Source organism: Drosophila grimshawi, unplaced genomic scaffold (genome assembly GCF_018153295.1).
Source record: "Drosophila grimshawi isolate 15287-2541.00 unplaced genomic scaffold, ASM1815329v1 contig_1377, whole genome shotgun sequence".
Taxonomy (NCBI): Eukaryota; Metazoa; Arthropoda; class Insecta; order Diptera; family Drosophilidae; genus Drosophila; species Drosophila grimshawi.
In genome coordinates this window covers 19,930,704-19,944,613 of record NW_025062900.1, presented here as the reverse complement: position 1 = coordinate 19,944,613, position 13,910 = coordinate 19,930,704, and positions in this window count along the sequence as shown.

Below are 13,910 nucleotides of genomic sequence, written 5' to 3'. Positions count from 1 at the left end.
TTTGACAATATTTAAAATTTTTTTAATTCTGATTTCTTATCGATTCTTTGAATGGGAACTTTACTTTATAATAGTCAGATGCTGATTATTATTCTATTTTTGCTTAGAAAATTTGAAGAGACAAATATAACACAAAAAGCTGGTGAGCTTGGAGATAATACAAATTTAATAAGTAAAGAAAGTTCCTTGGCAAATTTGTTCGCGTTAAGGATATAATACAAAAGAAAATTCCCTTCGAAAATAACAAGCGATGCGTTTGTCAACTAACTGTCTAAGTATGTGTGCATATATATATATATATATATACATATATACATCTGTGTAAATGTGCGACATTTGCTGCTTTTTGGTATTTAAAAAAAGATTTTATATGCGAGTCGAGTGAGTGAGGCATAAAAAATTAGAATGATATTGCGACGACTAAACAATTAAACATCCCCATATACACAATTGTATATATATGTATATATATATAGATATTATGACTGTGACTGTATATATTTAAACACTCACACACATATTGTAAATCTGTGAATTAAGAAACAATCATAATAATCGCACTCAGTGCACGTAATTATGAAATCCACATCAAGCCATAAGAAAGAGAGACAAAGAAGCGGGAGAGAGTGAGTGAGAGAGATAGGTAGAGGGGAAGGTTGGGCCTAGGCTAAAGCTCTAGCCGTAAGCTGCATGGCGAAAGGGACACCCCTCATCCAGCACGCCACCCGCTCCATGCTCCGCACACCCATTCCATTGTCTCCAGTTAGCGCCATGGCTGCTGCAGCAATTGCTGTGGAAAGTGCACAACGACATTATGTTGCGCTCTACCGCGCTAATGCAATGGTCTATCAGCAGCGTCCAGAGCAAGCGTATAACAGTACAGAGACCGAGTCAGGGACAGGCAGAGACATGAGAGACAGAGAGACAGAGACAGAGAGCGGCAGAGAATAAAGGGAAAAGGGACCCAGTTGAATGCGACAACCGCGTTGCGATGCAATTCCAAAGTCATCATTAGTTGTGCTAATGCACCGGCGCTCGGGGTAGGGTGTTGCATGCATTGCAGCAGGAGGGTGTTATCGCGGTAGCTGCTGCTGCTGCTGTTGCTGCTCTTGCCACACTCTGCCGACAGCAGACAGCAAAATTGTGTCTGTCTAACTGTCTGTGTGTCTGTCAGCTGCAATTGGAAACCAAACGGATGAAATTGTTTCATGTTACACAATAAAAATTCTATATATGAAACCAAAACAATGGCCTAGTAAATAAATGCGGCAACGTTGAGCGTTGACTCGAAATAAAAATATTTATAGCATACAAACACACACACACACACACACATGCATATGTTAATATTAGTGCATTATGTTTGTTTATATTTTATTAAATGCACAGTGGTTATTACTCATTACTGCATTATGTTGGATAAGCAGAATATATAATTTGGACTCTTTTTTATTTTCACTTGCTTGTAATAAATCAGTTAACAAGTTTTAACAGCTTGCATTTCAATACTGACGTAAATATACAAATGTTTCAAGGAAAGTAGGTTAAACACCTCACAAATATTTTTTAAGACGTTTGAAAAAACACAAATTTGCATTCCACACTTTGTTTTTAATTTTCCGATAATTAGGCAGAATTCTTCAAAGTCCTTAAAAACGGCACCAATAATTTGCATTTTCATTTATTGTTTTCCGTTTCGAATATCGAACTGGTATCAAAAATGTTTGTTTTTGGAAACTTTTAATAGCTTCGAGCTGTTGTTTGCTGGTGGGTTAGTTGTGCTCGTACAAGTGTGATTCCAATTACTTTCACCCAATGGTCTGTTGCCCCTTCTCTTTAGTAATGTGGGTTGGCTGAGTTTAGTCGCAGGCCAGACTGCATCCTTGGCTGCAGCAATCAGACCGATGTCTATGGGTGGCCCAGCTGCTGTTGCCAGGATTCACCAAAAAGAAAAAAATCAAACAAAAAAAAGGCTATGGCCGTTAAAGTGACAATACGCACTTGCCCATCATACAATGGGGCATTTGTAAGATTTTGCTAGCAGAATTTCTTATTTGGATTCTTTGCGCAAAAATCATAGGGTTTTTTTTTACACCTATCAATCTGTCGTTATGTAAACAATATATAAAATATATAACATTTACTTCGAAATGTGTAAGTAACTCAGAAGTTATGGCTTCTGCACTTAACTTGGAATAGAATGTTTTAAGGATGCGCTACTTAAGTAAAATCCAGCATACAATTTATTCGTAAGACGAGCATTTTAATGAAGCTTTTCTTTATATCTAGAGGATGACTGCTTTATACTTTGTGAAAAGGTAATTTTATGAACAATAATATCATATATAATTCCCACAGGTTTCATACATAAAATATACAAATTAAGAGTGATTTGGGGTGCACTAGTAAAATCATTTAAGATTCTTGTCAACAGTTTAAAAAAAATCAAAAAAACACAACTTATTTCATGTTTGCTAGGAACTCTCTTCACATTATTAGTATCTTAGGCATCTGGGCGAATTTATATTTAATAATAATTTTAACTTTGCCAAGGGGAAACTTTATCATATTTATATTTGAGGGGATAATATAATTAAATTATGAATGAGCCCAAATAATAATAAATGAACAGAATATGTTACCTTAAAATTGATCTTCATTATAGAAGAAAATAACAGTTAATAGCAGAAAACACTTGTAAGAAATATTGGTCTGCCTGTATGTAATGTATTGTTGGTACAATAAATTAAGGAACTTTAAGGGTTCGTTCAACATTGAGCTGAAAAATTTCATTATCGAATTTTGGTATACCCTAAATTTGGTATATATGTTAACTTTTATTCTTTTTTTATCGTTGCCAAATAATATAGCAAATTTAACCATAGTGAATGTACATATGTGTGTATGTGTGTATGTATTTACATATACATAACAAGAATTTTTTGTGTGTTTTTCCTGACGCTGCAAATATTCGGAGCACAACTGGTCAACGCCAGTAAATAGTGAACGTTGCACAGTGTCCGTGTGGGCGCAATTCATGAAAACGACGACGGGAACGGGAATGGGAACTGAAAACGGGAACCGGGAACGAGGATGGCAACGAGAGCGAAAACCCAAACGATATCGAAGGGTGACGCATGCCAGCCAAATAATGTTGGACCGGAGCGTTGTGAAAATGGCGTTCATAAAAAAGAGCATACACATATGTATGTGAGTATGTATGGATGGATGTATGTATGTATGTATGAGCATATGTACATATGACCACGATGGCGCATATTCGCGCATAAGAATATAAGTTGATAAATATATATATATGTATGTATATGTAAATGTATATGTATATATGTGCTCACGCGTACTTATCAACATTTGTGTTTGCATATATACAATTGTATAATTTCTTTCGAACATAAATATGTATTTAATAGTGCATACGTATACAACGTGCACATCTGTTCACATACTATCAGATACACATACACATTTCCAGTATGTCAAGAAAGTATCTTATTGTTTTTTTTCTTCTTTTAAATAACACAATTGCATTTAAATGCATTTAAATGTATTTAAACATATTGTGCATATTTTTGTTTGTAACGGAAATCATTCTTAAATTTAACTTATCAATTGCAGTTAAACAAAAATATCTGATTTATGCGCTTCAATTATTATTGTAAATTAACTACAGAGATACATATCTACAGATGTTTATTTCGTTTAATATTAAATTCGATGTAAATTAAACAAATAATTCCCATTGCATTTGAGAGCATCTAACTGTATATATACACCGAAAAAAATGACTATTTATTCAATATTTTATAAATTATTTGCATCCTTGGTATACCTCGACAACGAACTTTTACTGATATTTTTATATTGCTTATTTTCTTACAAAGACTATTATAATTTTGTCGATCTGGTTATTATACAAGCGGTCGAAGGACAAATTATCCTAACACAAAAAATCACTTTACTATAGCATATAGTAAAGAAAATAAATTAAATATATAGTGAAGGGTATCAATTTGATCCCAACTCAAAATCTCTTCATTAGCTTATCGTGCTTTTTTAATTCACATTATAATAGTCCTTAGGCGGATGCAGGCGTATGCTAAATGCGTAGCTAAAGAGTCCATTAGGGAGTGCAACATTTGGCGACACTTTTGAGTAAATAGTTTTATCGCTTTAAAAGCGGGAAATGACTTGCGAAATAGTTAACAAAATGCAATTAAAAAGCTGCAATTATAATTATAATTGGGCCCAGCAAAAAGGAACATAGCAATCAGAAAGCAGTCAAAAAATCTAACGAGCGGAAGGGAAATGAGGGTGTAGCGGGAAGGGGCCGGCTGATGGAGTCGGAGGGGGGGAGAGGGGGGGTTTTTTAGGGATGTGAGTGTCTGAAAGGTTGAAAAGGAGAGAGCACCGCGGGCTAAGTAAATCTGAAAAGCGTTAATTGCTGCTAAGCCTGAATGGGCAGCAGACAACAATACAATTATTCCAAGTACGGCAGTTTAAGCCAGGCTGCTGCGGGCAAGGGAAACGATGTTTTTAAGCACCCTCCCCCAACCCTCGAACAAATAATGAATATTTCATATTTTTCATAAATAACGTTTATAAATTGCAAGCGACAAATGAAGCAACATTTATGTGCATATCTAAATCACCATAATGAGATTCATACGATGCATTTTTAGGCTAGAATTGCATTTATTGAATATATATGTTTGTCTAAAATACAATTGAATAACACGTATTTTAATACCCTTGTAGAGAGTATTTAAATTTTGCATTAGATGTATACGAGCCAATGTATTTAATTTCGAACATCTACAAAAATGTGAAATCATTAGAAAAAAATATATATGGAAGACGAATTTTTTAATATATTCAATTAAAATAAATAAAATTATTTTTATTACAAGCATAAATATCGAAATCGGAGAAGGAATCATCTTCGACTTCATAAAGTATATATATTCTTGATCAGGATCAACAGGCGAGTTGATATAGCCATGCCTGTCTGTCCGCTCGGACGTCAAGTTTACATCATTTTCCCGATAACTGCCTGTGTTTTGCAAATATCGATATATATCGTTCGGTCAGGAAAGAATTTCGGGCTTGTTAGATCGGCAAATTAGGGAAAATTAGTACTACGACTTTTGAGCCTGTTTATAGCTACCAGAATAGAAGCTCTAATAAAGATAAAGAGTGCACTATGAAGGTTATTTCTGATGACTCAAGGAAGCATTACATATTTCATGGACCCACCTTGTAGAAAGGAAAAAAATCTTATCAAGACAAACACAAAATCGAAAATATTGCACCCCAAAGCATGACATACTTAGAAGCAAAAAAAAAAAAAAAAAATGGCACTCAGAGAAGAATTTTGCATGAAATTTTTGTTGAAGTAATTGCATAGTTTGTGTCTGTTATTTGGCATAATATTTGTTTGATACCAATTTTTGTTGTATTGTAAAATGTCGATACTAATATTAAGTGCTTTTTGCCAAGTGTATTTTTTTGGCAAATTTGTAGTATGAAATGTGCAAATTTATAGTAAGACACATGTGCCCCATATGCACATTTATAGATGGGATTCTTTTTAATATTTTCTTGCTGCTATTTTTTTGGTTGCTGTTAGCATTTTGGGCTTGCCGACAGCAAAAACATAACACAACAGAAAGAGACAGAGGGGAAGATAGAGATAGATAGATAAAGAGTGAGAGAGAGAGAGAGAGAGAGAGAGAAAGAGAGTGTGTGTGTGTGTGTGTGTGTGTGACACATTTCATAATCCTATTGAGCTCAGATTGTTTTTGCTCGGTCACCGACATTCTAATCGCTTAACAGTGCACACAGCGTGCAGCCGGTTTCTTGCTTTTTGTCTTTTCGCCATATCGGCATTTGGCCAGTTCGTCAGTTCGAAATTGTCGCATGCTGTTTCGGATTGATTTTTCCTTTTCCTGTTTTGCTTCACATTTGTGGGTGACTTTAATTCGTTCGAAATTTCCAATTGGCTTAGTGATAACACATGGCGACAATTGGACAATGCGAATGTGATATGCGAACATTCGGCTCAATGGCAACGAAAATTGTTAACTGGTGCCAACATTTTATTGGATTATAAGTTTACTGTTTACATATAATCCAGCTCTGTATTTCCTGCCAATATATGCATTTGTGTAAATTTGATTCAGTTAACCTTGACCTTCTGTAGCATGAGCTTGAATAACTTACTATTTAAATGACCGAACTCGAAGAGTATTGGCCACGTCGACTACCTCGAAAGTAGTTCACATTACTTCTGGAGTAGCTTAAGGTAGTCACTTTGTGGCTTTCTTTCATTAATGACTGCCGACAATCGAATCACAATCACGTATTCTTATATCCTACTGTTAAAGACCTTTTAGTTATCTTTGATATCAAACTGAGCTCTAATCTCCCTCTGCCAAGATTTGTTAATGGAGCCATTAACGACTACATAAAATGTTGGTCTAAATAACCCTTTCAACAAACTTCAGCAAGCACTACAGCTTAGTTCGACTAAGAGAGTAAAGGATATTTGCTGACAGTGTTTTATAAAGCAAAAAACATACCTATTGCAGGTAGGTCTTATCAAAATCGGAAAATATTGATCATGTGGTGATTGTAATCACAATGGTCCATATCAGGAAAGGGACGCCCATATTTTTGGTCTCTTCAAAACCTAAAAATTAAATCCTTTAAATAACTTTTCAATTTTAACATATTGCCGGCAAATCTCAGAGCTTTGATAAACATTTATCTCTCTCTTTTAACTAACTGTATAATACAAAGATAAAATTGTTAAATTGTTTTTGCGCTGATTGGGGTTTTTTTTTTGGTTTCCCCAATTCTTGCAGAACATTTTGGAGAATTTTAAATTTGAGTACACCCAGATATTTTGTCTTTTATTTTTTACATTTAAAAACCGAACATGAATTAAATGGTAATTTTATTATTTATTTAATTCTTTAACGTTTGTGAACAGAATTTATTTATATTAATTTGTTGTAATCTTTTAAAGATTGTGTATTTCAGCAACATTAAATAAATAAACGAATAAAATACTATACAAATAGACTTCCCAGGACTAAATACCACGACTACAAATTCCAAATAATATCAAAAGTCAATGTTAAATATATTCAATTTTATTCAGTTATTTATGAACTTAAGAACGATTTTAATTTAAATAGAAAATACATATATTTTTATTGTCCTGTATTTCATTTCTGAGTATTTCACTTGTTAATTATGTGTGTATATTCATATATTTTTTACAAATATGTATGTATGTATATATGTGTACCTATATAATTTTTTTATATATCATGTAAATAAACGCAAACTTATTTTAAATACTCAATGTTTGAATAGTAACTTTCCATTTTTATTTATTTGCTTATTATTGAAATTTTATTAAATACACAAAATTAAATGCACTTTTACGATTTACACGATTTCACATGTAATTATCTATTGTACATATTGCTTTATATATATATATATATATATATATATATATATGATCTGTTGACTTCATTAACAATCGTCGACTCAAGCAACAAAATCGGGTTAATTCTTAAAGCTAATATATCGATGCCATATTCTTGCAGTTATATACAAGTTAATATAATCTGTAAGTATTATTATCTTAATTTTAAATTCAACCCGTTATTTTGAGAATTATGAAAATATGTTGCAAAGATTCGTCATTTTAAGTGTGTATTTATTGCAAATCTGTAGCATGACTTAAATCAATACCAACCAATATTTACCTAACTCAATAAATAAATTCACTTTTATTTATTAATAAAATATAAATAAATATTTTAGCTAAGCTAATAAGCGAATGAGGTTTACAAACTTAACAAAAGATCCAAACAACAAATTTCAAAATACGCCTAAAAGGCATCTCAAAAATGTTTAATGTCGAATTAAATCAAATGGTAAGAAAAAAACTGAAACGAAAAGCAGAACTTTTAATGGTATTTTTTATGAGGATATGTGTTCCCTGATTTCAATATTTGATCTATGCTTATGCAAATTATAGTTGCCTCATTTGTATTGAATAAATTAACAAGTGTGTTTTGATTTTGTTTAATTTAATCGGCTGTATATAAATTTGTTAAGTGGCTTTTCTTTTCGAAATGTTTACTTTTAAGAGAATACACTTTGAAATTAAACAATGAAATTATGCCAACCCATTAATTAAAATATATATTTGATCTGTGGATACTTTTTTAAATTGTGGTCAGAATGTTTGGATTGGGTACAGGGCAGTCGAACATACGTTTTTTTTTTCTGAGTTGGCTTCCGACATTTGATTTTATTTTCGGTGGATACTCGGTTTGAAATTTGTAGGCAGCTTGTGTTTTTATTTCATGTATGTGGCTTTTTATATGTATTTACTACAGTAAATACAAACACAATTTGTATCTTTATGCCAGCGGTTATTTAATGTCAGGTTTGCCTACTGATAATTACATGTGTACGTGTTGCATGTATGTATGTATGTATGTATGTTGCAGTTGTATTGTTTTGTGGCATGCATATAATTTTACTAAGAAGAGCAACTAAATTGTCCAGCCACAAAATTTATTACTGCTGCATTGAACTAATTCTGTATTTTTGGGGTGAAAATATTTCTGCTTTGTGTATGCTATTACTTATAATGGAATTAACAAACAAACATTTAAATGCATTCTACATTGTACAAGAACACGTACAAATAAGAACACCCACAAATAAAAACCAGCAAAAACAGAGAAGATCCTTTGGTCGAAGATTAGATACCCTTTCCGACACCTCTCATCTACTCCCTCTGCTCACATTGAAATTTATTATTGAAGGATTTATATTGAATTTTGAAAGATGATAATGTTGGAAATAACTGTATTTGCCTATTTACACCGCAGAATGTCTTGCATTCCCGTTTTGTAGTCTTAATCTGTTGTTGCCTGCGAGCAACGGTAATTGTAAGTTCCTTATGATCAAGACCTTCTTCGATGCTATGCTTAAGCTATTTTCATGAAGTAAGAGTCAGTCGCTTGTGGTCGCTTGAATCGCGTGGTATAAGTCGCATAGAGCGGACATATGTTCTGTATTAAATACAAAGCTCTGAATAAATATAAACCCCAAGTTATAATATATAATTATGTGAGTCGGTTAAAATATTGCGACAATTAGCGAAATCTTGAAATCTTGCCAATTTTAAATGTTTATTTAATTTTTAGGCCAACTTTGATTTTGGTGTATGGATATATTTTGAGCATTGGAGAGAAAATAAATATTTTATGATATTGAAGATGACTTCTGATATACGTTACATACTTTATGACATAGCTAAAACACCCCATGCAAATAGACAACACTTGTACATTGTAAATGCATTATCCAAGTGCATGCATATATAATGCAAAAGTTTCTCTTTACATTTTAATGGTAATTTATTGCTAACCAAAGAAAACATACATTTTTAGACAGGAAAACAATTAAATAAAGAAATTATAAACATTTCTTTTTGATTTCGTTAGAAAAAAAGTAATAAATCTGTTTATTTTGATTTCTTTAGAAATTGATCAGATTTCGGACAAATCAAGCAGAACTGCCTTTTGTAATAAAGACATTAAGCTTAGCCAAATACATTTCAGTTTTGTATTACCCAATAAGTGGGTTTAAATTATGTACTTAGCCGATGCCACCAGATACATACGCACACACATAGATATTTCATTGGAATGCAACTTGAAATATTTAGTGCGAGTTGCAGGCTGGGAAATGGTGGCACAATTACGCACAAGTAGCGGACTCAGTGTCTGTGGTCGACCACATGCACTTTCCTGCATTCGACGTCACGTAGCTGTGAGGCAAGTAAATTATGCATGCAGCTTCGAGTGCAATAAAACAGAATTTAATGGGAATTTAATGTCGAAAACATTATCAGGCTCTGGCATTGGCCAAAGTGCTGCTGCTGATTCAAACCAACAAACAAACAAACGCGCTCATTTCAGCAAATAAGTATGCTATGCTTGTATGATGTGCCGGTGCGGGGTATATATATATTTATGTGTGTGTGTGTGGGTGTGATGACAATTGTCGAATCAGCCAATTTTTTTCTTTTCACTTTTTTTGTATTATTTTTTTATTCTGCTTTTGGTCTACGCTCGACGTGGCAAACTTAATCTCTGCACTCCGCTCCAACTGCCTGCTTCTAAATTAGTGGCAATGAGTGTGCAACGGAGTAGCGCGAAATGCATGAAATTCACTAATGCGTATACACATGTATGTGGGTGTGTGTAGGTGTGGCGTGTTGGCTATTATTTCCTGACCAGCACACTGGCGGCATCATCAAGCGCACTTGAAGGTTTTGTTCTTATCACCCGTTGTCCACGCGGACTCGATAAACAACATTCAGGCTAATATACAACCGCCGTTGCCATTGTCGCGGTTGTTGCCACTGCCTGACGTCATTTGCACAAATGCGCATAATCATTTAGACCGCTGCTACATGAGGCAGCAGTCGAAATGTAACAATAGCTGCAACAAGCACAGCCAAAAACTCGACACGCCGGCAAACTGGACAACCCCTACCAACCCCACTCGTACCACACCCGGCAACCAAATGGACATGGCCAAAAACCCGCCATGGCTGCAGCAATTCAATGCTGTCGCATTTTGTTGCTCATCTCTTTACGGGTGAGTTCAGTTTGGGATTGGAATTGGGATTGCAATGCAAAAGCAGCCACTTTGGCATTTTCAATCGCATGCATTTATGCAAATTCAATGCCCAACTGCATACCCCCAAATACAGCAACAGCTCCAAACATAAATACATACATTCATGCACCCAAAGATACACACACACACACATACGTGGCATATATATAGTTAAATGTATGCATGCATACTCATGGGTGTAGTGTGCAGTGGAGCTGAAGCTATCCTTGAGAACTCGGGCAAAATAATCCTTTTTTTGCTTGACATGATTTTAAGTTATTCTTGATTTTCAGCTTAAGATAGTTAAAATGTTTGCAAACATCGTTTTTTAATAATTAGTCAAAGTAATTTTGATGAAGATAGCTATTTAAAATCAAAGCAATTTGGAAAAAGAATTATAAAGCAATTTCGTAGCCGAGTTTGCTTTTAATATAAACGAAAAATAAGTTTATATTTAATAAAACAATTGAATTCTGTATTTGTCGATGAGAAATATATACCAAGACATATTTGAAAGCGTTTCAAATATAAATAATAGAAAAACATTTTAAAAATAATAAAGATTGAGTGTGTTTTGTAGTATTTTTGCATTGTTGAACAGCAATTTGTTAAGTGTGTAAATATTGCCTTAAGGGACTAAATTCTGTACATTCAATATTCGTAAAAAAAATGTTATGAATGTTAAACATTCGACTCGAGTAATTTTTTTTGCAATGATCAATGTATGAAAATGTTATTGCGCTTACTGTAAAATAAAATAATAATTTAATTAATTAGTGTTGCATATTTTATAAATAATGAATGCTGAAGGCAAAATATAAATAAAATATAAATGAAATATTCTTTTAATTTTTAAATTGCATTCTTATCTGAGTGGTTGTTTGTATCTCTTATATTTTAATTAATTGTTTTATTGTTCATTTCGAGTAAGCAAATAAAATTAAGTAGATTAGATACATATGTTAATTAAATCAGTAGGCAATTTGTCACTCACAACGAAGACTGATAATGGAATCGGACAATGTTAAGAATGTGAATGTAAGAAATGTTGGGCATAACTGAATCAGGTTAGGAGCCTTCTGTTTTGATGGGTTACTTCTGAGAGAAAAGTGTGTCCTCCCCCTAGCTGAGCTGCTGGCTACGCCCATGTGCACGCATACCAACGCATTTGCGCACTTTTAGATATGCAGGCAGATACAGATTAATGCATACATGCAATGCCTCTGTGCACATACATATAGAAAACGCCTAGAGTTGAACAGCAAGTTGATTGTTTTGACCGTGACAGTGATGTTTGTAGCAATGTTTGGCAATCATATTCATAATGTAACTGCAATTGGCACATGTTTTACTACATCCGCCATCTTGTATTGCTCATTTGTTAATCATGCCGAAAGGGAAACGCGCGCGTGAAATTAACACAAACACACACAGAAAAGAAAAAAAATAAATATGTACATATATATATATATATATATATATGTATATAGTTGACTGTAAAACTCATACGTATATGTGTATCAATAGATATGCATACTCATTTATATAAATATTTATCTGGTTGTGCATATGAATACAGGCACGGGATATGCATACAAATTAATTTTATTATTTGCAGTTTGCGAGTGAAAATGTCTGTGGGCCGTTTTTGGATACAAATCATTGAATAAACGACAATAGTATAAATAAAATTAAATATCACTTCTGTATTTTCGTTGTCCCGCTTTGTTATGATTTAAACACACACACACAAAATAATAAACATGCCTAAATGCTTGGTTCGGGATATGTTTAAGTATATGTCTGTGATTGTTATATGTAAATATATATAGATATTTAGTGATTTTAATAAAATTTAATAAAATAAACTGAATTTTCGTTTTAATACTATATATGTACATAGGTATCAAAGCTAGTAATTAAAAAAAAAATATAAAAAAATGGATATTAAAAATAATTAAAAAATAAAACAAGAAACAAACAAACTCGATTGGGAAACATCCTGTATCCATTTGGCATGCTTCCCTTTACACATTCGTGCACACTGGATGGCATTTGTAAGTACACAGATATGTAAAAACAAGTAAGGGTGCTCAGTCGAGAGTGTCCGACTAGGAGATACCTTGTACCCAGAGGGAGAGAATTCGTTTTGTTGTCCCTGCTTCAATAGTCGCTCAAATTAACTATTTAGTGAAAACAGACATAGATCTAGATTGATCTGGATCTGATGTTTGATCCATTAACCATGTATGTATGTAATTTCAGAGATGTTCCTTCTATTCTATCCAGTTTTGGGTACCGGGTATGCACGTTTGGTATATTTCTGTTGAGCACTTATATATTATATTTATATTTTGACAATTAATGTATAATTATTGTTTTGATACAAACGTCAAGCTTAATTCATATATATGTTTTTTTTTTTTTGTTCATTTCAATTTGTTTTTGCGGAAGACATTTCTGTATTGCATAATTCATTTTATAACTTTCGATTACGTTAATTATCTAATGTGAGCAAATAAGCTCAGTATAATGACTTATATATAAAAATTCTCGTTAACATTCAATTTCGTGTTGTGTATAATTATTGTTTTTGTTTATAAGCATAGGTTTATATTTTATTGTTACTGATATCATTGGACTTTGAACTATTCTTAAAGGGAGAACATTAAGTTATGCTTTCGCACTTAGATGTACTCATAAGTATATATACTAAGTAGCAACTAACTTTAATGATTAAGTTGCCAAATGTATTATTTAATATGTTCTCGCCACATATCCGAATCGTTACAATCTTACAAATAATATATGTACAATTATGTATATTCAAATATATATTTTCAAAACAATCAATTTAGAAATTGTGCTTTTAATGGTTAAGTAAATTAATAAGAAATTTGCCGCTTTTTAAGCGCTGTATGAAGGAATTGTGGCTAAAATAATTCCTTTTTTTAAGCTTTACAGTCCAACATAAAAACAATTAAGAAAATGAACTGCTTACGATTTTTGAAGTCGTTTTAGTGAAATGGTTTAAAACAGCATTTTGACTATTAGAAAATATTCTTTAATCACCAACACAATTTTTGATATATTTGTCTCTCAGATCTTTAAGATATGATACTGTATTAAAATGCATTTGTTGGTCTTCATAGCATAGTTAGATTCTC